Here is a 26303-nt window from a genome sequence, read left to right on the forward strand (position 1 = left end):
AGGTTGATACTGTAAACAGCACTGTCCTCCTACAGCTTCAAGCCAAATGCCTGCAAAAGGATTAGGCATCCCACTGAAGTGCTATTTGTCTTGATCAGAAATAGCTTTTGACTTGCTGCTTGGAGACTACCAAGTGCTGTGGAAGAGGGGAGGAAGACCCCAAGAACCATAGCTCACAGCCATTCCAAAAATGGCTCCAAAAATCTGCTCTCCAATGCTGCATGGGTTGTCCCTGCTGTGGACAGCTCACCATCCCACCACACCTGAGCTTCAGCATCGTTTCTGTTCTGCCTCCTGCAGTGCCTGTGTGGGCAGCTGCAGCACAGAGAGCAGCTGGCAGGCAGATGGGGCAGGAGGCTACAAAGGAGCTGCCAGGCACTTCCTGGGTACAGCAGAACAACCACAGACCCCCACAGGCATCAAAAACTGATGGGCTTTCCTGGACTCATTGGCGTGTCCTCCTTCAGGTCCTGCTTCTCTTCCTGCCGCCCACCAGGGCTTATTCCTCTGGGCAATGGCATGCAAAATACAGGAGAGCAGCAGAACCAGCTGGCCCCAGAGTGGGACATGGTGGTGGGATGCAGAAGGCTTCTTTCTATGTGCAATCTCTCTTTGATGCACACAGGCTGGGGAGCATGGAAATGAGGTCAGGACTGTGGGGATGGGAAGAGGAGAAAGCCAGGTTCCACGTGAAAGTAGTCTGTTGGAGCTGGAGAGACATCCCCAATAACGTCCAGGCCAGATGGAGGAGAGTTGCCCATCTGGGGAGCAAAACATGATGGATGGATGAAGGCTCAGCATGGTCCTACCCACTCAGCTGTGATCCAGGGCAGTCTGAACTATGCATAATTGCTGCTTTTCCCCACAAGAACCCTGGCCCATGTACTGCTCAGCCCACCTACAAACAGCTCCCATGCTGCTGAGCCCCTGGCAGCCAGGTCAGCAGGGCTGGGAGTCTCTGGGACAGCCCTGACTTGGCTGCTGCACTCAGCCCCTGTCCCTGCCACTCCAAAGCTGCCTGCTTCACATCATGTTTCCCTGATGTGCTCCAAGGGCCATGTCTTTGGGAAGTATTTTTGCAGCAATAAAGCAGCATTTTCACTGGGAAAAGCTACATTTTAATAGTAAGAGGAGAGGACTGTTAAAGGCTGCAGCAGACCCCGTTTGGCGCCAGGCACTGCTTTTTTTTCTCTTCTCCATATGTACCCCATATGCAAGTACAGCTGAGAAGCTGACACGGATTTTTTTTAAAAAGGAGACAAATATCTGAAACTGCCCTGAGAAGGAGGTTCAGGGCTTCTTAACTCTTCTTTTCCAAGAGCTGTGAAGACCCCAGAGATCTCTTACCTCTGTACTTTCTAATTCCCTCCTTGCAGGTAAATAATAACTTGGGTAACTGTGGGTATAGGGGTGAGAACTTTACACTCTTTATGCCCTCTCCACAGCACAGCTACTATTCAGTGTTTTGGTCCTGTGCTGTGAGAACACATCTATGGCTGACACAGCACAGGCAGGGGCTGCCTGTACTATTGCTTAGTACTAGTAGCCCACTACTTGGCCCACGTTTGGATGGCTGTGATGGGTCTCAGAGAGCAGAGGTAGGTCTGTGATGGGTGTCCTATCCCAGCCTCTCCTATCGTCCCTTCACTGTCATGAGTCTAGGGTATTCAGCACTGCCTAATGCATCAATTTACTCTCAGCTCTAGGGTATTCAGCACTGCCTAATGCATCAATTTACTCTCAGCTCAAGAGTTCCTCCTAGCACAGACCACCAGGTCAACCAGAACCAAAACCCTCTCCAGACTGTGTTTTCAGCCACAGAAGAGGCATGGCAGTGCCCTGCTGTCAATAAGGAAGCCATGCTCACCAGCTCCTTCTTCCTTAGGGTTTGTCTGTGTCCCTTGCATGGAACTGTCAAAACATTCCCCCTCTGGTGCAGATGCCCAAGTGCTTTGTTGAAATGGAGATTATGAGCTTTTGGGTGTGTAATGGCCAAACTTTGATATGGTATTTCAGAGGGTGAATGACAGGCTGTGAGTGAGACAGGAGGCAGATCCTGTGGAGACATTGTGGTGTCTCTCCTCAAGTTGAGTTTCCCTCCCTTGCACAAACCTCCGGGTTCTGGGGGTCCCCTGGGAATATACCGGGACATTGGCATGTGCCTGATGGGCCATAATGGGCCATAGTGGACACAGCTGCACTGGTGTCAAGGGCAGCTGTGTGATTTAGAAGGTTTTAAGAGCCCCCAAAGTGTCCCCATGATCCACAACATTGCATCATCCAATGTGAAGCTGGAGCCTTAGGGGAAGTATGTGGGTGTTCCCACCTAAATGTGAGTGAATATAAACCCAACAGATGTTGTGTTCTGTGGGTTTTCCCAAGGCTTTTCCCCATCACTCTTTTTGATATCCCCAGCACCTGATGGATCAGGTCTGTGACCATAACTTCAATGGAGACTGCGTGGCAGCCCAGCCTCATCGCAGGGCCTACAGGTGGTGGGATCTTCACACTCTTGTCCTTTCTCTTTCTTTCTTTTCCCTCCTGCATGTCCTTGGGTGATGTTGTGTATTCATATTGCAAAGACTTAACGTTCTTATATTGCTATAGACAATAATAACCAAGATGGCTACATACTTGTTTTCTTTTGCAACCAAAGTGTTCTGTAATAACCCCTACCTGTAAGTATTTACAAACCCTGATCATCCAGTGTTGTTTCATTCTAATACACCCCAAGGAATCTATTAACAATAATTTGGTTAGCCTTGTCTGCTGCAGTGTGTCATAACACCCTGCTGCTCAATGGAACATTCAATAGCTGCCCATTTTCATATATACATGTGAAATAGATCTTGAGATTTTAAAAAATGGCATAATCTCTCCACTAGAACAAACATTCCTTGGACTTCTTCTTTTCAGACCTTGAAGCACTCCCAGGATTCACTCTGTTGTCTAAACAAATATATGCTCTTTAATCAGGTAGCATGAGAAGTACGTAGATCTGGGAGGGGGTGGGGGGTAGTAATAACAATTACATCATAACTTTTCTTTGTTGTGCTTTTCTCATTGTCCTGGAGAATGTTTTGGCATTAGGTGAGCATCTCTCCAAGTATCCAGAATTCTACTTTTGAAACATCTGATTTGTTCATCACATCTCCAAATCTGACTCAGCCTAAGACATCTGCATACTCGCTGTAAAAGGGATTCTTCCCTTCATGCCTCCTCTCCCATCGTTTCTTAAATTTCATTGTGCATCCTCCACTGAGAAGACACATCATTGTCATGTGGTGGCTCGCCATGGACTCAAGGACCTTTTGCTCCCCAAAGGCTGCCCTGTATCGAGGCTTTTAATCAAATGTTCTTCCATGAAAGCAGCTGGAGAGGAGATTGATTTTTGCATGCATTTGAAGAAGTGGAGGTTACATTCCCAAAACTAAATATATCAAGTGTGCCAGGAGCATTTAACATGTGGACAGATTCTATTAAGCCATCAAAATTTGTCAAATGTATGTTAGTATAGAGGTCTGCAACTAAGGCAGTCGCAGTATTTCCCTGCCCCATGTCCTAGACCCAGATTCCCATCCTTGTTTGCTGCATCCTTGAGCTTCTACAACTCCTCTGGGAAGTTATTTGGTATTGCTTGTATTTCAGTTGTGTTCAGCACTATCATCATGCCAGACACTGTCAAACTAGACAAATCAGATAAAGCAAGGGCAGACATACAATTTCTACCTCCCATTTTATACCTAGGTCAAGAGACATTATGGGGAGATCTTAGCATGCCACTTAAAAGGACCCAAACTGCAGCATGAAAAGTTCTTTGTAAGCTGCTCAAGCTCCTGGGTGGCCAGAGTGCCTCTGTTTCCCCCAGCAAACATCTGCTTTTTTGAAGTTCTGGTCCTTGTTCCCACATGGACCACAGGGTTTGTGGCCCTTTCAACGCCATGCACATGAAGAAGCAGGCATCCCCAGACTCCCTGCCACCCCTCTCAGCTGGTCCCTAACCAGGAAGGATGCCTGCTTCCTCAGTCTCCCATTTCCCAATACTCTGTGTCACCAGCTCCCAGCAACATCCTTGGTGGGGCCACCTGAGAAACTGTTGCTGCCCTTTCCCTCCTCACAAAAGCCATTCAGAACAACAAACACCTGCTGCCTGCTTTCTTCTGCAGTGCATTTTAAGACATTTAAAACATCCTGTTTCGTAGCCCATCAGGTCCCCTAAATCCCTCTCTGCTTGTTAAAATGTACCAGGAGGATGGAGATGAAGATGTGAGTCCTCTTGGCTTGCTTCACAGCTAGAGAAAGTGGGGGCTGCTGGTCTCCATGCATCTCAGACCATGGGAAGAGGATAAGGGCTGTCAGGGACAGACAAGGAGACCTTTTCTAGGACCAGCTCATTGGGGAGCATCAACCTCTCTCTGCAGTAAGAGGGCAAAGAGAAGCAGACAAGAAAGGAACGGTGTGGCAGGGAGACAAGCTGATGAGTGATGGACTTGGGAAGTGGACTATGGCAGGAAAAGGTACTTTTTACAGGCTTCTGTATCACCTCCTGCAATATTACCTACTGAAAAAGATAATTTTGCTCCTACTTTAACTGGTTTTTACACTTCAGTAGAGCAGACAATACAGTATATGATTCTCTTACAAAGAGTGAGTTTCTGCACTGTAATAAACACTACATTGATGGTACTCAGGTCACTTTTCTATATGGAAAATCAGGAAAAATATTAAAAAACCTACGGGAATATCTTTTCTCCAGTCTTCAGTCTTCTTTTCAGCTTTGGGGAGTCAGACTTGAACAGAGGAACAGTTCAGTGGAATATCCTATAAGGTAGAAAAGGTAAGAGTGGTTATTTTCCATTAAAATCTTTAGGGTATTTTCTGTAAAAACTCTATAAAGCTATTAATCTTTGGGAGATCTGAATGACTCTGAGTTTTGTTCTACCACTTGAAGTGTTGTTTTAGAACTACTTCAGCCCTTTAAATGTGCGTCTGCCAGACAATACAGCTGATAAGAATTTGCCATTAATTGGAGAGTGGGGCATGCACCAGACTAAGTGATTTACTTTCAAAGTGCTGTTATTATGGTTGTAGACTGCATTTGGTTGCTTAGAAACCATCCTTATCGATGATTCAAGTTTTCTCCTGATAGCATGGTGAACAGATAGCACCTTTCTTTTTCACTCAGCGGTTGTCAGGAGGAACAATTTTGTAAAAACCTCTGCAAAAGGCAGTATCCCTCCATGGACAGGCAATAGCATAGCTGGCATGTTGCTTTTGGCCAATTTGATCCTTATTCCAAAGGATCAAATAAGATTTTTGGAAAACAGCATTTGGCAACGCAATGCTTAGAGACCTATTGTTCAGCTGAGGGAAGAGGAAGAAAAAAATTACACATCAAGTGGGAAGACTTATCTGACAAACAGCATATCTAACAAGCAAAAGATACTGAGAAAAAGGTCTCTGTGATGTTTCATTAAAACCACAGACACATTACCAATGTGGCCTTATAGGTTGGAACTCATTAGTAAATGAATTCTATCTGTGACAGCCTTGTCAAACCCAAGCTTTACTGATTACATTTGGCTTTCAGGCAGTAATCCCTAGGGAAAATGATTTATTTCAGCACTTGATAAGTTACTTCATCGATGGCAGGGATAATGACATTATCTTGACTTAGGTTAGCATTTATAGGCCTCTTGGAAAGACTGAGTGTTCAAGGGGGATTTGAATGAAGACAGGTGGGAAGTCAAGCATGATGGTGCACAAGTAGTTAGAAATGTTTGGAAAGCGCAGCCCACCCGTAATAGCAAAAGGGTTCACCAGACTGGGCTGAAGCAGGGAATGCTAGGAAGAAATGAGCCCCAGCTTATGCAGCAAGGCCACAGTGGAGAGGGACTTCAGGCTGCCTGCCTCCCTTGCCCAGCCCAGTGCCCTGCTGGTGTACACGGGCTGAGCAAAGCTGGCTTTGACTCCTGCCAGCTCACAGCTAAACCTGGAGCTGCAGCAGGGAATGGAACCCCTCTGACAGCGAAGATGTCAGATTTCCCAGAGGTAATGAGAAAATGAAGCTGAATGGGTGATGACCAGCAGGAAATGGTGTGCAGAAGCAGAGAGGCAACAGGCACAGGCAGAGCTGAGGTGGGAGGCTGTGAGGAGTAGAAGCAGGCTGTTAATGGATCAGGCCAATATCAATGTGTTTTCTTAGCAGTCCAAGAAGAGAGAAATGGAAGAGGGATGAATCAGAGCAGCAGCAACTCTGACTCCTCTTTAGACAATCCTTTTTTCCTTTCAATGTCCTTGGGTCAATACAGATACATTGTGATCCTTAAGATCAAGGGAATAGATCCTTGACCTCCAGGCATTAATGCTACCAAAGGAATTAATATTTTACCTTCACACATCTGCCATGGCATTCCATACAATACAGACCTAGTAGCCCAAAATACCTGTCTTAACTGGCCAGACATGGAACAGGAGCTCCTGGAGAAGTCAGAGCTACCTTTGAGATATGTCTTATACAGGTACCACAGCTGAGATTGCACCACAAGATCCCGAGCTTTGCTACTTTGAGCTAAGAAGATATTTTCTGAAATGCAGGGACAAAACCTGAGCCCAGGAACCAAGGCTATCCCAGCAATAGCTGTTTGGAAACCTCTGCCTTTGGGAAATATTTTCTGGTTTAGAGGACATTAAACAGGCATCTAAGGATGCTTGGCAGCCCTTTAGCATATCCAAAGGATGCCTGTTAAGGTTCTGTAGTCATCGAGCAAGCCTAGTAAGGCTCCTTCTCTGTGAGGAAATGCACACAGCAAACCATCCTGGGTGTGCCAGAGACATGAAATCAAAGCAGTAACACATTTGACAACATCCCATCACCGTTCTCCTGATCTGTCTGTATGGAAACTTACTCTGTGGCAGGAGCATCTGCAGACCTTGTGCACATTCAGGAGGTTTTATGTCTGCTGAAATTGTTCTGTCAATTTTCACTGGAGAATATGTCTCTCAAAGTGCAATGATCTAGTATCACCCCAGCTGTAACAATGAAAGAAAGAGCATCTTATCTTTCCCAGTAATTAACTCTAATCTGACAAGACATAGGTGAATAATTGTGAGAATAAAGGCTATTACATCTCCAAGAAATGAAATTTGATCTGTTTTTTTTTTTTCCAGCTCCAGGCTTCAGCTGGAGCACAAAGTAGTTTCTGCTGCAAATCAAAAGTGTGATATGATTAAACAGCAAATCTACTATTACTGCTTTTAAGGCAATACTTACTAATTTTTAATAGCCTAAGCAAGTAAGCTTGAGATAGAAGCTGCAATATCAATTACAATTTCTGGAACAGAGTCTAAGCCATAGACAGCAAATGGCTTGACTTTAGAAAAATTTACTTTCTTATTTAGGGAAAAGGGGGCTGGGTGTTAGGCTAGTACATAGTCCTGAGATGCTGCTTCAAAACAAAAATCTGCATATTAAGTCTTTCACCCAATATCATACATATTGTCAAAGGAAAGGAGTGGACTTCAATTTGCTAGATGACCATGATCATCATAAATTGCAATGAAGCCTTCTCTTAGGGAGTTTGTCAGTAAAGAGGAATTCTGCAGAAACTTCAGGAGGAAAAGAAAAAGTGATGTTTCTTCCAGCACACCAGTTCTAACTGGTATTTAGGACCCTCTATGAGCAAAACCCTGAGGGACACCACCTCCTAAATTCCCAGGAAAACACTTTAGAGAACAGCTGAGCTTATAAAGCACTTGGAAGTGCTGTGTGCAATCTTAAAAAAAACCAAAACTATAAGGCTAAATGAAGTGAATTGTTTAGCCATAAGCCTAAATTATCAAATAATGCAGAGGATAATACTTTTCACCATGTAACCATATTAATTTCTATACACAACACTGTATTTTGAAAGCAACATAGTTCAGAGCCACCAGTAATATGTGGCTGCTGGGCTATTTCAAATGGCCTGTCTGTGCTGAGGACAATGCAAAATATGATTTTATTAATCTTTCATTCTAATTTCATGGCACTCAGCAGTGTTTGTGACTGTGCACAATGGCAGGCACCAATCCAGAGCCTGTACTGGGACAGGCTGGGTTTGTTCCATTGACCCCAGCAGAGCCATGCTGATTTACACCAGATGAAATGCAGCCCATGATTTCTTCCTCAGAAGGATTAAACTTAATTAGTTCTTTATATTCGACCCACAGCGTGGGGATATCCCAGCATCACAGACTCCAGGGTGTCCATCTCTGCCCTTGGCTGCAGTAAATATCCCCATTCAAACCAACATCCTGACAGCTGCCTGGCAAGAAGCAGAAACTCTGCTGGGGCACCAGGCCCATTGACTGGTTGGGATGGCCATGAGGGGTCACACAACAGGTTTTTCAGAGGTGGGAGGGCTCCATGGGGGTCCCAATTACTGCCCTGGCAGAGGCAGCTTTCAAGACCAGCCCTACAGAACAGCAGTCCCTGAAAACTCCTGAGACTTTCTCCACAAGGAAGAGGGTTTTGACCCTTCCAAGGGATCCTCCTCATGCTTGGTCTGGATGTGCTTTTGGTCTGGTGGTGCTGGGGAAAGTTGAGTGTGGGGCCCTTGTCTGCCTCACACCACGGCACATGTGTTGTGGCACTCCATCACGTCACACTCCTGCTGGCTGACTCTGCCTCCTTGTTTTTCTACTGCTAAATTACCCTCCTTGAAAGCTAATATGGAGTGGGTAGACTCACACAGCTGCTAGCTTTGCAGTATGCTCTGAAAGTTTCCAAATCTCTGACCAACAGGGAAGCAGAGAGCAATTTGCAGGGGACGATTTAACGCCCAGGTCCTGCCATCCAGACAGTGCCCCTGCTACTTTGACCAAGATACTCAATGCAGACCCTCTGACGATATCAGAAGCCAAATAATTTGGGATTTTAGAGGTTAAAACACAAGCACCTTAGCTTGCCTTGCTGTGCCAGAACCCAGCAGCAGCCTGCCTGGTTCCCAGCATGATCATTGCCCATGGGAACCACTGCTGAATGAGGACACATTGCCACACTGTCCTGTGCTCACTGCAGTTTGACAAATGCTTCTAAGGAGCAACTTACATAGAACCCATTGTAATGATCATGCCTTGGGGCTGTGTCCTTTCTTTCCAAGCAGGAGCTGAAAGCATGTATGGAAACTATTCCTCACTGGTGCAGAGAAATCCAAAGGCCTTTTTTTCCCTGTGCTTCTCAGCCTGCACACCCTCGCTCACACTCCTCTCAGTCTTCTGTTTATCAATGACAGAATCATTAAGGCCAGAGAAGATGTCTGAGATCATCAAATCCAAACATTAGCAGCACCACTGTGCTCAGTGTGCAACTATTATGCATATGACAGCTTAGGGCACTGCTGCTGATCAATCTGCAGTTGAAGGATTACTTTCTGGTCCTCAGTTAAACAGGTTCCCTGTGATGGGGCTACAGAGTGAACAGGAAGAATAACAAATACAAAACTCATGGCATTTACCCTGCGCAACCAAGATGAGGGAACGCATAAGGGAAATCCTAACTCTGACAAAGTCAATGGTCACCTCCCCCTACTGCATTTAGATTTGGCCTCTTTTTTTTTCTCTCTCTCTTTTTTTTTTTTTTTTTTTTTTTTAGGTTTTTTTTTTCCCTCTTTGGAACTAAGCAATCTGTTATGCCAGGAATGGTGGCTGGGTTTGTTTTGCAAAACATAACAAGGAATGTCACAATGCCTGCCTTCCATGTAGACATCAACATAATCATGTAAAAATCCTGCTGCTAAGCTGTACCTATTTGGAGTTGATTTCACTGTGTCCCTTCACTTGAAGACTTGCTGAAATGCAGCTGTTAACCCTAAGGTATATCTCCTTACAGACCTGAAGAGTATACATTGCTTCAGTAATTTTGTCATTTCATCTGGGAAAGATCAAGTCTGGAAACTTTTTTTTCTCTGTTCTCTTTAACTTGGTAATTACACTGTCTGTGAGAAAACAGAGCAGAAAGGAAATTGCTTCTAAAGGACATGGTAATAAACGTGTCACGTATATCATTGAGGTGGGCTGTGTTTATTATTAACTCAGAATAGAAGAAGACTTGAGCTGCACTGCAGGAGCATGATGGACTGGTTCTCCCAAGAGTGCAATTCCAGACTGCATTGATTATCCCACATTTGCACCAAGGGGACCCAGCCCATGCCATGCACCTCATTAACTAAGGGAGAGACCCAGGAATCCTATTTCTGTATACATTTCTCCACAGTTCAGCAGCAAAGAATTCCCTAACATTTCCCTCTTTGATAATTTCCACTGACTGAGGATAAGACTAATTTTAATTAAACCAATACATTCTGAGGATTACTCCTCTGACTTCACACTAATGTCAGCCAACAGAGATGTAAAATCCTCATTGTGGGGACTCCTCCTTGGGAGCTGTCAGCTCGATGAACTTCAGCTGTGAGGTTCATCTGTACAGATGAACCTGAAGATGTTGGCTTGATAGTGAATCTCAGACAGGGCACACAGGGTAATGAATACAAACACTCATACATTTTCCTGTAACCAAGATTTTCCTTACATGTCTTAAAATGTATGTATTCAGGATGGGTATGCTATGCTACTGCTTTAGATCTATCCCAAGCTGTAAAATAGATAAATGTGTTGAACAAGTAGCTATTTTACTTGTGTTTCCCACTACTTTGCATAAATGAAATGGCAAAAAGTAGCTTGGATGTGCAGTTGGATCTGGCCAAAGGTTGTCCAGAATTTCCTGTTGGAATATATATGTTCCTATATTTAGACAGACATGGATGGGCACCCAAGCAGCTGGGCTTTTGGCTAACAGTGAATATAGAGAATTGTATTGTGGACATCCTTAAATTGTAGCAAAACCTGAAGTTGTCCTGCTCAGAGGTGTAAAAGTCAGGCAGCTGCACCAGGGCATGCAGAACAGACACTCATGGGCTTTGAAAATGGGGGGATCTATCCCAAGACATTGAAATATCACTCAGATTTAGGGAGGGCTTTCAGGTCAGGTGGATTTGAGTCACTTCAGAGGGTTGAGTGCAGGACCAATGTTAGGTGAGGAAACATGCTGTCATGGGGGCTGGGTCACAGTGACAATCAGATCAAACAGGGCCAGTTTAGACTCTGTGGCCAGTCCTGGGGCAAATAATAGACACCATCAAAAAAGAATCAAACAAACAAACACTCAATAAAACAAAACAACAAACAAACAAACAAAAAAACCCACATATATCTGTAGCTCCTCCCTGGTCACATGAAGCACATCTCTCAGGGCACATCTTTTGAAAGCTGTATACTGGCCTTTTTTTTTCCCCAGGAAATTACAGAGGTGACATCCATTCATAAAATCTCCTTCTGCCTGATTTAAGTCAATAAGCTCCACCAAGACAGCAATTATTTTCCTGTTTGGCTGCTGCCTGTATCCATTATGTGTGTGTATATTGTTATTTATCAGCAATCTCCTTGGAGCTATACAGTGACACAGGATTATGACATTTGCTGTTCCTAGAGCTTGCTGTACCAATTACAAACAAGTGATTAGCAACAACCAGAACTACAGAGCTTCTGATACAAGTCAGCCAACTTTTGAGCTGTGGTTGGGATTCAAAGACTCAAACTGTGGCTTGTCAGATTATCAGGACCTTGAATTTTTATATGACCCATCAGAAAAAGCCAGTGCTTTGGCTACAGCACATTTGATGCACATTCCTTTGAGGATAGTAGGACTTTTTCCTTGTTTGGTTGGGGTTTTTTCCCCACACATGGCATTGGTTTTAAACCATTTAAGTGGCGATTATCCCTTATTTTCCTACTTTATTGACAACAATGAATTGTGGGAATAAAGAAACTATATGCAATGGTTAAAAAAAAATAAAAGCACATTTCTGAGCTAAGAAAATGAACTGTGGAGCAAAGACCATGGCACAATTACACAAGCTTATTCACTGACAGAAGTAAATGCTGTGGCAGGCAATTATTTCCAGATTCTACCATGCCAGAAAGGCAAACTGTTTGCTGGAGAGCATTCATGAGGGTCAGATGATAGAGGGAAAGGCCAGGAAGACAAGAAGGAGAGCTTTCACATCCCTTTTTCAAGCTGTCACATGAAAGAAATGGCTGTAATAACATTCAGTGAATGTGAACAGGGGGATGTTTGCAAACTGCCAAAACGTCCTTCAGTGGGGCAGAGAAAGGAGGGAGAAGAAAATTATCATGGAATAAAACAATAGGAGAATTGTCACCATTTTGTGTTATTTTTGTCATCTGGAGCTGTGGGAAGAGAAACAAACCGTGCCTCTCCAGCGTGTTCTACCCTGGCGTGCTGCAGCTACTGCACAGACTCCTCAGGTACTGCTGGGGAAGGACATCCCAGTGCTGGTGATAAACCTTGAGTGCTTGATGGCAACAAGGAGAAATGGAGAGAGCAGAGTTAACAAAGGTCTTAGACTGACTCACCACCACGTGAGATAAACAACAGTGTGAAAAACATGTGCCCTGACCCCTGTCCCAGCTGCAAAATCACCTGGGCTTGTTCAGAAACCACATTGCTCCTGGTAGCATGTGTGCATACACCAAATTAGCCATATGTTCTTACAGACTTCTGCTGAGCTGAGGCTGCTGCTGGTTGCTGCTCAGCCCTGAGCTGCTGGCTGCAGGACCCCCAGATGACAGCATCTGCCCTGGATGCTGGGCAGAGATCAGCCCCTTGGAGGGTCTGGAGTTGTTGCCCTGCAGTGAGTGCAGGGGTGGCCCAAAACACGCATGTTTCTTCCAAAGACACCAAGGCAGCGGGGTGGCTCTGGAACTGCTGGCACATATACCACCATGCCAAGGCTCAGGCAAGCTGGGACCAGCGCACCACTCCTGTGGGCACAACAGCTCCATTAGCCCAGGAAGCTGCTCAGGATTAAATGAGGCTGCAGAGAAAGCTCCTCAGGAAATGCAGCCACTCAGGCATGAGAAATGGGTCCTGCTATCTACAAATAACGGGCTGAAAAACAGGAAACGGAGGTCAGGAGAAGACAGCCAGTTCTCATACGGCAGCGTGATAGCAGCGACCTTCCATCGGGGTCTGGGTCTGTGCAGTGCCCTTGGCTGCTCAGTCCTTCACAAACGGGCTGGAAAAGGGATGAGGAGGGAGGGGAGAGCTGGCCACTGATAAGGAGCTGTCTGAGGACAAGGACAGGCTGTGAGAACTGCAGACAGTGAGGGGTCAAAGGGCAGATCAAATTCAACACATACCACTGCAAAACTAGATATTTTGAGGGAGAAAAAAGAGTCTTGGACTCATATGGGCTCTGCACAGACCACTGCTGGTCCAGAGCTGGGTCCTGTGTTTAGTGTCCATCAAAGCACGGGCTCAGCGCTTGGCAGCAGTCAAGAAAGCAGGTCAAACACTAGGAACCTGCAGGAAGTGAACAAAGATCTCAGAGCCTGGCAAGAGAATCATTACAAACCCTGTCCTCGCTCCTCCCAAAACATCTGGTCACATCTGGAGATGGATGCTGGGCTGGATGTGAAATCAGTCCACCCAAGCTGGCCTTCTCCATCGGCCACGCTGTCACCTCAGTGTGCATCCAGGGTGGGAGGTCTGTGCACCACACAGTGTCACAGACACAGCTTTTCTCTCTCCACACCCAGTAAATGAGAAGGCACGAAAACAATATGAAAAGGAGGCCCCTATGCCTTTCCACAAAGATAGCTGTGTCCCAGTCAATAACTGGCTTTTTTTCCCAGCCCTTAACAATGGCATATAAAATGTCAATATCCAAAGCAAACACCAGAATACCAGCCTTGGGAAGGTCCATCACATTCCTTGTTTGCCAGCCAAAATTTGGCCTAAAAGGCATGTAGCAAGAGGTTTATTGCTTTTCAGTTGTCAATAACAATCTACATTAGTTACAGTAGAAGTCACCTGGCCATGGAGCTATGCCATGGGGCACCCTCTCTCTCCTGCCATTTTTTGTCATACTTTCACAATACAGATCTTGTTGCAGAGCTACTGCAAGCAGCTGGACAGTTTGCCATGTGTTTTCTTGCTACAGCTTGAAATAATTCCTGGAGACGTGCTATATCCTGAAAGCTGAGACAGTCCCAGACCAAAGCAGCCAGTGAGCCCACTGCACTCTTTCAGGAACTGGTTTGTGTGTCACAAGCAGGCAATTTACACCAAAACACTCAAGATTGTGCTCACATGGGCTTGAAACAAGTAGTGCTTGTCACAAGAGGAAAGGGGTTTTTGCTTTCATCTTAGATGGCAACCATGCTGCTTCTCCCAAAATCAGAAACTGACACCTCAGCGTTTGGTAGCTCATTGTACCAAGATGTCAGCAGACTCTACTGCCAGGGAAGTAAGGAATGGGCCAGCTGGGAGAGCTGGTGGGGCACATGCAAGGAGGGTGCAAGGGACAGGCATGGAGCCATAGTGGGACAAGCATTGGGGACCACTGGGGACATGCAGGGGGTTTGGTGGGATGTGTGAAGGGTGTGGAAAGCATGCATGGCACACGGAGACACTTAAGAGGGTGCAAAGGGACAGGTTCCCAGGGGAGGTGAATGTGGGGGCACAGGAGACACATGGGCATGTGGTGGGGCAGAGGGGAGCATGGCAGGGCATGCAGGAAAACATGGAAGGACAGGTGTGGAAACACAGCAGGACACGTGGAGAAGTAATGAAAGATGGGGGCACGTGGGAGAGCATGTGGAAACATGGGGGAGACATAGGAGTTTGGGGGCCAGGCATGACATGACACCAATGGCAGGAAGAATGGGGGCCACAGGGTGGGGACACACTGGGGATTGAAGGGACCCACAAGGCTTCTTTAGACAAGTGTCCTCACCTCCCATGCCCCCCCCAAGTGCTCCAGTGCCACAGCCTCTGGTGGGCAAGGGGACTTAGGGGGATGTGCACTCTTGGAGGGCCAGAGGAACAAACACCAGGAGTCCCTTCTGCACCAGTCCTCCATAGGGAAGGTGGAAGTGAGACAATTATACCCAAAACACAGAGACAACACATATATCTGTAATTATTTGTGTACACGTACTTACAATTACTTAATATATATGAAATAAGAAAGCAGTGATGGCTAAACAGTGGATCTGGAAGGCAAGTGTGAAGTACAGTGAAACCTGGGGGGCATTAGCGGGGCTCTCTGGGGGTCACTCACATCTGCTTCCCGGGGGCCTGGAGAAGGCAGGGCTTCTTTTTCCCAGACTTCCTCTTGAAAAGGGATGAAAACCTCCTGCCTGTTCATTGCAAAGTGTATCTCTGACCCAGTGAAACCAGAGAGGAAGTGTCAAGCCACACCCTGCAGCAAAAACAAGCCCGTGTGAATGTGTATGTCTGTGTCCATGCACAGATGGCTCAGGGCAGTGGAGGCTTGGTGGCCTGAGGGATCCAAATCCTCCCCTGTGGCCTCAGCAGCTGTGCCCAGGCTCCGGCGCTGGCCCTGCTCCCCAGGCTGGGAGCCCACCCAGCCATGGAGGCTCACCAGCACTTGGGCTGCCGAAGTGGCAATAGCCGAAAGCTGGCTTATGAAGGAGGGCTTTTAATCCCAGCCTAGTGTGCCTTGACTCAAAACTCATTTACAGTTCTTCCTTGGTCTAAACCTACCAAGAAACGGAGATAGGTGGAAAGTGCACAGATGTACTCCTTCCCTTCCCTCCATCTCAGCTGTGAAGTATTCCCCAGGAAAGGAGGAAAGGAGATTTTCTGGTGTCACAAGGGGGTGGAGGGAGACCCACTGCCAGAATTTTTGTGTGGCCAGACAGAATGACCCACTACACCATGGTAAGTGGGACTCTTCCCCAGATGTGTTTGGCTACAATCCAGCTTTCCCATTGAATTGTCCTCACATCTCTGAATACAAATTTTAAAAGAAGTATATTACAGCTCTTGGCATTTTCCAGTCCTTAGGAAAAACTTGTTGACTTGCTTTTCTTACAAAAAAATGCAACTCAAAATCAACTATTACAGGCTACTTCAACCCACAGCATTCTTACAGCCTGGTGCCTTTCTGATAACATGGCGTGGGGGTTTGGGTGGATTTGTTTTTCTCATGTTTACTTTAAATCAAGACAGTCTGTTTTTTGCTTTCGCTTCTGCCGCTTGTTGATGTGTGAGGCAGCATTTTAGCTCGAAGTGCCCACGACTAACAGCAGGAGTGATCACTCACAGCATAAAGAGCCTGGGATTCTCCACTGCTGCCGCTGTGTCTCCTCTGCTCACAGGCCCATGCAGCTCCAGGTCTCACCCCTTGGGGTAAGGATGATGTTCCTGCTGAGTTGCCTTGTGCTGGTTGGTGGGACTTTGCACTACCTGCACCAAGATTGTGTTTGAAGCTCAATTTCCATGCTTGGCATCAAGCAGACATGTTGCAGAGGCTGTTGGAAGGCTGAAATTAAAAATGGCAAGGAAAAGGAAGAAGAAAGGGAAGCCAAAGAAATAATTCAGACACTCTCTGGAGCTGGGGAGTCAGTCTGTTACTCTGCCTTTACTGTGCCGCTGCTAAGCTCTACCCACTGAACAAGTCCAATTAGTAATTATCAGTATATGCCAGCTGTTATTTCAGGACTGGCAACATCTGCATTTAGAGAACATCTGTTTTTTCTGTGAAGCTGCAAGTGCTATAGTTAGCATATTGGTATTTAATGTTTGTGGTTTGTTTTATTTTTTTTTCTTTTAAAACTTCAACCTATTCTGTAGTGCCATGCTAGCAGTACACATGAAAACGAAACCAAACAGTTTAAAATCACTATAAATTAATGAACTTCTCCTTTCCACGTTTGTCCCCAGCCTCAGAGCTCTGCCTTATGCTGCTTCATCTTATTCACTCAAAATAAACCCAATAGAAGTTGCAACATCTTAGCACATTTCACATAAGGCTATTCCTGGCACATGCTGAAAAGCATCTATTTTAATGGGACTTGTGGGGGGTGGGTAAACTATTTAGCCAGTTTTTGGGAGGAGGTGCCTGTATCAATAGCAACTGAAGCATCTCTACAAGAGAAAAAGAAGAAGAAACCTCCTGAGCGAGAAGGGCTATTGAGTTGTTGAGACTTTCAAATCTTATATTTTATTTATAGCTCCTCTGTGACTAAATATTATTTTTCAATTACTATATTGTGTTTTTTTTTCAGTTGGGCTTCTTGTCCTTTCTTCGAAGCAATATGACCACATAGTAAACTGTTTTTGAGGAGTGTTTGCTGTTTGAGGTTACAATATGAAACCACAGAGTTCCTTATCTTGTCTTTCTGCATCTGTTTTTGCATGAGCTAGCAGAGCAAAAGAGAAAAGCAGTAACAACCGAAAACTTCTTTTCCCCCTCTCCCCACCCATATTTTTGGAGCCACAGGAGAAGTCCCCTGTAGGATCCAGCTGCTGGCTCTATCTGGTTTTTTTTTTTTTTTTTTTCCTGCAGACCAGGTAGGAACACACTTCCAAAGGGTGGGCAGCAAGGGAAAGCAGGAAATTGGAAAGCAGTCACCAGCCTGGCATGGTTCCCCCAGAAACTCATGTTTGTACCTCTGGAAATAGCAATAAAACTTTATTTGCTACCTTTCCTCCCCAAACTTCCAACATTCAATATTTAATGGCTAAGTCTTGACAGAAAGCATGTCTGGACTGGCTGGTGGGGATTTGCTCGGTACTTGGGATCCTGGGCAGCGGTGCAGGGGCTTTGGTGGCCTGTTCTGCTGAAGGTTGTTATCTGGTGTTGGGAAGGCAGTGACTGCCGCTGCTGCCATCTGGAATAGTTGTACTCACTCTCAACGGAAGACTTTTGGGTGAGCCCCAGTGACAAAATCTGCTCCTGTATTTATAGTTTTAGGTTACAAGCTCATTAGAGACTTCTAACGGGGATGAACTGGGCCACCTTTTCAGAGAGGGATGTGGGGTATGGGGGACTGGAACATTTGATCCCTGAGTTGTGCTGTGCTCTGCTGGTACCTAGAGGCCTTTCCAACCCACTCAAGCTTCCACAAACCTTGACTTGCTTTCAAAGGCATGTTTTACATGTTCCAGTGATCACGCTGGATGTATCCCAACATAATCTTTTTACACAAGTGTGCTGGTACAAATCACTGTGTAAGGCTACCTCCTTGCAAGTGTTCAGCAAAGTCTGGCCAAGCTGGGATTGGTGCTTAAGAACAGCCATACTTGGACTGCTGTGTCTTTTTTGTCCTGTGACCTTTAGCCAAGAGGGAAATTATTTAAGAAAACATTAAAAACAGCTTCTTAGAGTTATGTCTTAAATTATCATTATCTCCAAACTATTGCTCCATGTCTCAACGAGGTGCCCAGTCATTTCAAGGATCCTTGGGCAGACAGCACAAAGCTGCTTCTTGTGCTTTCTTTCCACATGTTCATCACACTGAACCAGCCCTGTAGGAAAACAAAGTTTTGCCCCAGAGCACCTGGAGCACTGGGATGCTAAGGAGGAAGAGGAGGCAGTGGAGGAAGCAGTGAGCACAGGAGCTCAAGGGTGTTCTGGCAGAGACCGAGTCAAGAGCACACATCTGACTAGGCAGCCTCTTCTCCATAAGCTCATGGCTGGATTTCAGAGACAACACAATTTTTCTAGCATGAAATGACCCCCTCAATCAACAGATTGATTTCTGAGCAAAAACATTTGTAGTATTGAACTCTGAGGGACGTTCATTTTTTGTGCACAGCCTCCAGCAAATTACATGGAAATTTTGCCTGAGAGACAGAATTAGTGCCATTATCTGGAGACCCATCTTGAAAAGACAGCACTGATAATGACATGGGTTTAGTGCTGTCTCTCAGAGACTCCAACTTTAATAAGATGGCCTGGGGAGCTGTGTTTAGGCAAACATTTCCTGCTGGCAGAAGCCATTTCTGAATCACTTGCCAAGCTCCATGTAAATCCAGGAAGCTTCGCTCCAGTGGGTGACTTCTCACTGCTCAGCCCTTATCTCAAAGTCTAACCTGAACCTTCCCAGGGAGGACCCTAACTGAACCCGGAAGTTATATGCACAGGCCCATATCTTTTATGTATTAGAGCAGGTTCTTATAGGCCTTTTCTAAATACCAAAGGTGAAAAGCACACACTGCACCTCAGGTTGGCTGCTAGATTCATTAACCTCGTGGCTTCTACCCATAAACCCTTTTTCATAGAATGATAGTGTGGTTTGGGTTGGAAGGGGCTTTTAAGGATCACCTCATTCCAACCTCCCTACCACGGGTATGGACACCTTTCACTAGATCAGGTTGCTCAGAGCCCCATCCAACCTGTCCTTGAACACTTTCAGGGATGGGACATCCACAGCTTCTCTGAGCAATCTGTGCCAGTGCCTCACCATCCCCAAAGAAAATAATTTTTTCCTAATACCTAAAATAAACCCACCCTCTTTCAGTTTAAAGCCTTCACCCCTCGTCCTATTACTACATATCCTTTATTGTAACTTTCTTTTCCTATGGGACCAGTTGTCAGTTCTCTTCCCCGTGCTTTTCTCTCTCCACAACACCATAGCATGTCACCTAAGGTCTTCTTCCCATCCCATCCCCCTGGAGCTGGGTTTACAGGCTGGATCCCATCCAGCAGGTTTGTTACACCCAGCCCCAAAAGGTGGGGGCAACCCAGGTTCTTTTTAACAGCTCCCTTGGGGTGCTGTTAAAAGGACAGTGGACGATCAGTGTTTGTAAGATTAGATATATAGATAGATATAGATAGATATAGCTATAGATATAGATATAGATATAGATAATATAGATAGATATAGATATAGATATAGATATAGATATAGATATAGATATAGATATAGATATAGATAGATATAGGATTTATTTTAGAACAATTTGGTTGCAATGGAAAGCAGGCATGTAACTGTTTTGCTTACTGTTATCTACAGTAATATGTCAATATGAAGTATAAAAATATCCTTCACTTAAGAAAATGTGTAAAGGAAAAGAAAGAAACAGAAAAGGTAAGAGTAGAAACATGTCACCACATATGGATCTCATAGCAAGACTTGATTGTTGCAATTTAGCGTCCCTGGGTTAAACGGTGATCACAATCTTGATCTGTTGAGGGTGGGGGAAAAAGCCCTTAAAACACGAAGTTCAATGGCTTCAAATAAAATTAGGTTCAGTGGGAGCCCCCAGCACCTCCCCTGGGGGTGAGCTTTTAGTCTTCTGGTGGGAAGCCTCAGAAATGAGTCTGGGGGCACTTTGGGGGTCTTTGATGGTTTGTGACACCTTCTAAGACATGACAGCTGCCTCTCACGTCAGCGCAGTTGAGCCAGGAATGCCCCATCAGGAGGGATGAAAACCCTCAGGACCTTTCCCAGGTGGAGGTGTGGGGGGAGTTTTACAGCTGAGTGACTTATGTAAGGGAGGGCAATAGGCATGGTGAAAAGCACCATCCCACGGCACGGGATCTGCCTCTTATCAGCCTCAAAGCTGTTTGAGGCCTCCAGTGGTGATTGTTCAGCCCCCCTTCTTATGCAGACCAGAGGTTTGCCATCATACACCCAAAACCTCACCTCCTCCCCCTCGGGGGGTGCTTCCACAAATGGGCCATTGTTTTGAGTCATTAACCATTAACATTTCAGTCTCTCACAGGGCTGCTTGATTGCAGGACGTGATGGTATTGCCTTCCCACCAGGCATGAGTGGTAACCTTCCCTCGTGGACACTCTCGACACACCGTGTCACACCTGAAAGGCATCTTCTCCCTAACTACTTCATCTCCTACACTGAGCAGCTTCTCTTATCTCTTTCCTTTTTTTTTCCTTTTTTTTTCTTTTTTTTTTTCCTTGTGTGTTCCCCCTGATTCACCTGCTGCATGAAGGGAGGGATGGCAGGTCTTGCAGGAGGCAGACCAAGCAGCCAGTGCTCACTCTTCTCCTTACTTTCCCCGACTGCCTGGGGACAGAGCTGACACAATTGCTTTTGCCAGTCCCAGGGGATATTTCCCCATCTAGCCCCATGCACATCCCTGCTGTGCCTCCCCAAGGGCACCCAAAATCCAGTGCTGGTCACAGGCCCACATGCAGAAGTGGACTCAGTGCTCTGGCCTTGCCAGAGGCAGAAAGCATCCCTTCCCTCCATGAGCCCTCTTTGCCTTGACCCATTGCACTCCCTTTCTCTGCTTTACTTCCGTGACAAATTTGCTGTGCCTGGTCTGTGGAAAGCAGCTGGAAGAGTTTCATGCCTGCACTGTTTTTCTCCTTTATACAGCTCAGCAGGCTTGGATCCATTCAAATCTCCCTTTCTTTTCTTTATTTTTTTCATCTTTTCAGTGCGGCTTCCTAAAATTTCAGCTTTCTGGCTGACTCGAGGCTTGAAATCTGTCTTTCCTCTTTCCTGTGCTTCCTCCTGCAATAACTCTTTGTGTGCCATGACCTTGCTTTCCACAGGCATGCAGAGGCCTGGTATGAATACCACAGTGGAAAGCTGCTGGCACCCAGAGCCACATGTAAGGAATCTCACCGTGAAAAGTTTTCGGGACACAATGCAAGTTGTGCTGGCTCCATCCTGCAGACAGGTAAGGCAGGTAGATGCCCAGCTTCTTAGCACACAGGAGGACTGCAGGCTCAGGCAGGCCCTCAGGGACAGTCAGGAAGTCGAGCCACTCCATGCCACAGCTGCCTCTCCTGACAGCACAGCTGTGCCTCGGGCTTGGTCACCCCCAGTTTTGATGGCACAAAAGCAAACACATCTCTGGCCATCTCATGTCTTCTGAGGACTCGCCACAGTCTGATGCAGGAAGGCCAGCAGTCAGCTGCTCTTCCATTTGGCAGATGCCTGTGCAGCTGGAAGCCTGTGGTAGGACACCAGTGGGATGTCCCACCACCAGCCAGCCATGCTGCTGGCAGCTGCAAGCTCAGCTGTTGCTCTACAGTTGGACTTGATGACCTTTACCAACCTAAATGATCCTACAATCAGCAGCGAAGGTTTCACTGTTAATTACTGGATAACAGTTAAAGCAGGGCAGGATGAGTTTTCAGAGGGGAATAGGAACCCTCACTGGGCTTCTACCAACATACCTAACTGCAAGGACCTGCAACAGAAAAGGACATTTTTGCTTTGTTCCGATTTAAACCATATTGGTAAGCCAGTCTGAAGCTGGTCTGATTTCCCTCTGCTCTCACCAGGAAGCATTTTGTATATTTATTTATTTCTGGGTGCTGTTCAGTGTGTACACACTAGCATATGATTCTGTTTGATACTGGAGGACTAACAACAATAACAATAACAATAATAACAACAGTAGTTATTGTTATATGCTTACACATACGGTGTGATGCTGGTGCACTCCATTCCCAAATAGTTGGAGTCAGACGTGGAGCTCAGCACGCTGTTTCCTGGAACAGATCCACAAGTACCACAGATAACTGTCTCAAGTTTATGCTCCAGATTGGGCAGCTCTTTGGGGATTTATTTTTGTTTAATATATTTGCCAAGAATAGGCATATTTGCTGATCTGGAATTTTCCTTGGACATTAAACGAGCCAATGGCAACAACGCAGGAGTCATCCTTGTCACATGGATCAACCTCATCTCTCTTTTTAAACAAGTCAGGCACTTCCAGCCTCACAGTCCTGCCAGCTTCATGCCCACATCCCAGCAGCAGAGTGCAGGGCAGACTCAGTGCCTGGCAAATCCAGCCTGGTCAAAAGCAAATGACAAAGGAAAAGACCCTTACCAAAAAAAGGTAATTTTCTCTTAAGAAATGCTCTTTCCTCGTTTTTATCTCTGGTTCAGGGTTTTTTTTTCATATGATTTCATGGCATTTCATTTGTCTTGCATATTATATAGGAAAACCTTATTATTTTTTTTATTCTGTTTCATTTTAAAACTATTAAAACCATCTGCCACTTAGTAAACACTAACATACTTTCTTTTCTAGATCAAAGTGTCTCCTGTCTGTGTTGTAATGGAGGTTTGACATTATTTTTTTTACAAGACAGGCAGGAGACACTTTGATCAGGTGCCAAACTGTTTCACTACAACAAACAGGCAACACTCTGAGCTAGAAATGATAAGATGTTATTATGCACTGTGATGATTTCATGACATGTTAAAAAACCCTACAGAACATATAACTTTAAAGATATTATTGTGAAATTCCACATTTTTTAAAATGAGCAACTTATGAATTGAAAGTATTCCTAGTCTATTTTTCCTCTGCAGTTTTATGACCTTTTTGTAGCATAATTAGCTATTTTGGAGTAATTTTAATTTTGATCAGTATCTTCTGTCAAAAACACTTAATTGAAAAAATTCTGATGGATTCAACTCAAAAAAGCTTTTTTAAAAAGCTTTTTATAGACTAAATATTATTGTCCCTTTCAGAGAAAGAAGGAATCACCTGCTAGCTCTTTTGTCAATTCCTAAATAAGTTGATTGCTTGAGGATAATTTCATCCATATTTCTCAAATGCCCCATACATGTTGGCCTTTTATCCTGGGATGCAGGATGACTCCACAGATAGCCCATGGCTTTCCAACAACATAAATACTGCAGCTACACACTGTGGAAAAATAAACAAACAAACAAAATTGTATATTGTATGCATATTGTAATTTCTATCTTAATTTGCATTCTGAAGAGAAGATGAATTCTTCCATAGTTGTGTATGCCAAACACATGGACACCACAGGCAGGCTGGGTGTGAAGTGTGCAGCCCCTGAACATGGGAGCTGCAGGTGGAGCAGGTAAAGTCAGCCAGCCTCTCTTCCTCTCCCTAAAAGCAGGTTTTCTCCTGCTTTGTCAGCAGAAGCTATTCCAGCTTTCCATGTGGACAGTCACAGCTGAGGAAGGGCTGGTTATCTCTGATGGACACAGCAGCTGTAGGAGGTGTCTGCAACTCAGGATAGTAGAAGGGAAGCATCATGCACAAGGTCTCACAAGTGGGAAAAGATGGGCATGCCTCCTCATCTGTAACTTGCAAATTATTTTATCCCAAATGAGGTGAGAAACCTCATGGGGCCAAGACAAAAGTTTCAGCAAAGAAAAGTCTGATTGGATATTAGGAAAAAAACCCAAATAACATTGGAAGAGGTTCCCCAGAAGGGCTGTGGATTTTTTGTCCTTGGAGGTTTCCAAAACTCAGGTGGACACGGTCCTGAGTCATCTGCCCTCATGCCAAAATTAGCCCTGCTCTGAGTGAGAAGTTGGAGCGCACGACCTCCCCAGGTCCCTTAAAGGTTCAGTCATTCTACATCTATGCTACTTTGTCCCTGCAATCATGTGGTGAATCCCAGAGCAGAAGATAACAAGTCTCAGGTTTGCCCAAGCATTATCTTGTATCCTTACCCACAGCAGCAATGGCATTTGCTGTGCTGGTGGTGCAGGTCATCACCTCCCATTCCAGGCATGTGCCATCAGAGGCACAGCACCCAACCCTGCTAGGAGAAAGTCCTTGGCTTCCCAAAGAACTGCATTTCAAGTATGCATTTGAACCAGTCTGGGGTTGAAGGACTCGTATCACACCACCCAAGGTCAGGCAGCAGCAGCAGTCTGGGGGCACAGCGAGTTGTTTGTCCAACACAACCACACACTGATGTGGCGTCAACACATGGAGCATCTCTGAGCACAGCCCAGGCCTGCACACCGGGGTTCTGTGTCAGTATGTGCACCACAAACAGGCACCAAGCACAGGCTCCTTCATGTTTGGGTCTGCTTTCATCCCCTGATGCTTCAGGTCAGCAGATGCCACAGCCTGGAAAATGACTTTCCAGCATCAGTGGAACAAAGGCTGCTCAAGAAACAATTAAGCCCTAGGTCAGCCTCTCATCTTTTAAAAGCAAGTTGTTCAAAACCAAAAGACATAGGATTGTGTACATTTGTCATTTCAACGCAGCAGTAAGTATTTTAATGTGCAATAAATCATTATTCACAGAATCGCAGAATATGCTGAGTTGGAAGGGACCCCCAGGGATCATCGAGTTCAGCTCCTGAGCCTGCACAGCACCATCCCCCAGAACCACACCATGCGTGTGTGAGCATTGTGGAAATGCTTCTTGGTCTCTGTCAGGCTAGTGCTGTGACCATTTCACTGGGGAGCTGTTCCAGTGTCCAACCATGAAGAAGCATTTCCTAATATCCAACCTGAACCTCCTCTGACACAACTTCAGCTATCCCCTCAGATGCTGTCACTGGTTACCACAAGGAACAGATCAGCGCCTGCCTCTGCTTTTCTCCTCATGAGAAACTTGGAAACTGCAAGGTCTCTCCTCAGTCTTCTCCAGGGAAAACAGACCAAAAGACTTCAGCTGCTCTTCATATGGCTTCTCCTCCAGGCCCTTAAATCCAGAGCCTGGGAGGCTAGAGGTTTGGGCTGGGCACTGCAAACCAACCAGAAACAATGCTATTATTCTATTATTCCAGTTTTTAAACAACTCTCGTGTCCTTTGGTGTGCTCCTGATGAAGATCTGAAAGGACAACATGTAAAGGACTGGAGATGAGACCATTACTGCTGCTGGTTATTTTTGCTGGAAATGGCTGTTGCTATTTTTCAGTCTCATTAACTTAGCAGTTTCTGGAAAATGGAAAACCAGTGCTTTCTCTTGACCCTTCAAAACACAACCTGAGCTTTAGGAAACCTGTTGCTGGAGAGCTCTGGATCCACAGACCTGCCCCTACTGTTGGGGCCACTGAGAAAGCACCGCTGGCTGCAGGGTGGCCGTGCCCCCGGGCGCTGAAGGGATGAGCCCTGGGGCCTGGGCACAGTCTGCAAGAGCTCCAGGGAAGCAATCTCCTGCAAAGCACTTGGAGCCAAACACTGCCCAGGTTGCAGAGCTATAATAAAAGACCTCCAGATTCTTTTGGGGTGAGTGAATGAACACCACTGCCTCTGAACTAAATGCTACTTTTAAGAGGCTCAGTAGAGCTGTAGCATTCTATAACCCAAATCTGAACATTGTTTCTCCTCATCCATCTGCACAAAAAGAGTGGCCTTCCCCAGTTTTGTAAACAAGGCTGCAACCTTTATTCCTGCCTTGAGGAACAGATTGAATTGCTTTTGGTGATCCAGAACAATGTCATCCTTTATTCCCTCTTCAAAAGCAATTAGGATTTCAGCTTGATTATTTGCAGATAATATGAGTCACCAGATAAAACATACTGAATACAAAATGCTCCTTGGGAGGGAAAGAGATAAATGGTATTTAAGGTTAAAAATCCAGCATATGCTTAAATATCACAAAACTGTCACACATCAAGGAAAAAAATTCAGTTCCACTTCGTGAAACAGAAAGATTGATCGTGTATTTGTTTAACCTCAAACCCTTAATTAATTTGTTGCAGGATAAGGGCA

General features: G+C 45.4%; 2 long non-coding RNA genes across 2 annotated transcripts in view; one reads left to right on the plus strand and one right to left on the minus strand.

Moving 5' to 3' along the window:
- The window catches only part of LOC116183623 (uncharacterized), a 37546-nt gene extending 24730 nt beyond the window's left edge, over positions 1–12816 (minus strand). Inside the window, exons 1-2 of the long non-coding RNA XR_014954568.1 lie at positions 6909–12816; positions 4738–4821 (exon numbers count right to left, since the gene is read on the minus strand). This is a non-coding gene — a long non-coding RNA (uncharacterized LOC116183623). The remainder of the gene's footprint in view (positions 1–4737; positions 4822–6908) is intronic.
- A 2424-nt stretch (positions 12817–15240) lies between these two features.
- On the plus strand, positions 15241–25830 carry LOC146768697 (uncharacterized). Its single transcript, XR_014954563.1, has 3 exons — positions 15241–16279; positions 21399–22696; positions 24887–25830. It is a non-coding gene; the product is annotated as an uncharacterized LOC146768697 (long non-coding RNA).
- Positions 25831–26303: the final 473 nt, after the last annotated feature.

Source organism: Lonchura striata, chromosome 1 (assembly GCF_050655825.1).
Source record: "Lonchura striata isolate lonStrDom1 chromosome 1, ASM5065582v1, whole genome shotgun sequence".
NCBI classification, from domain to species: domain Eukaryota; kingdom Metazoa; phylum Chordata; class Aves; order Passeriformes; family Estrildidae; genus Lonchura; species Lonchura striata.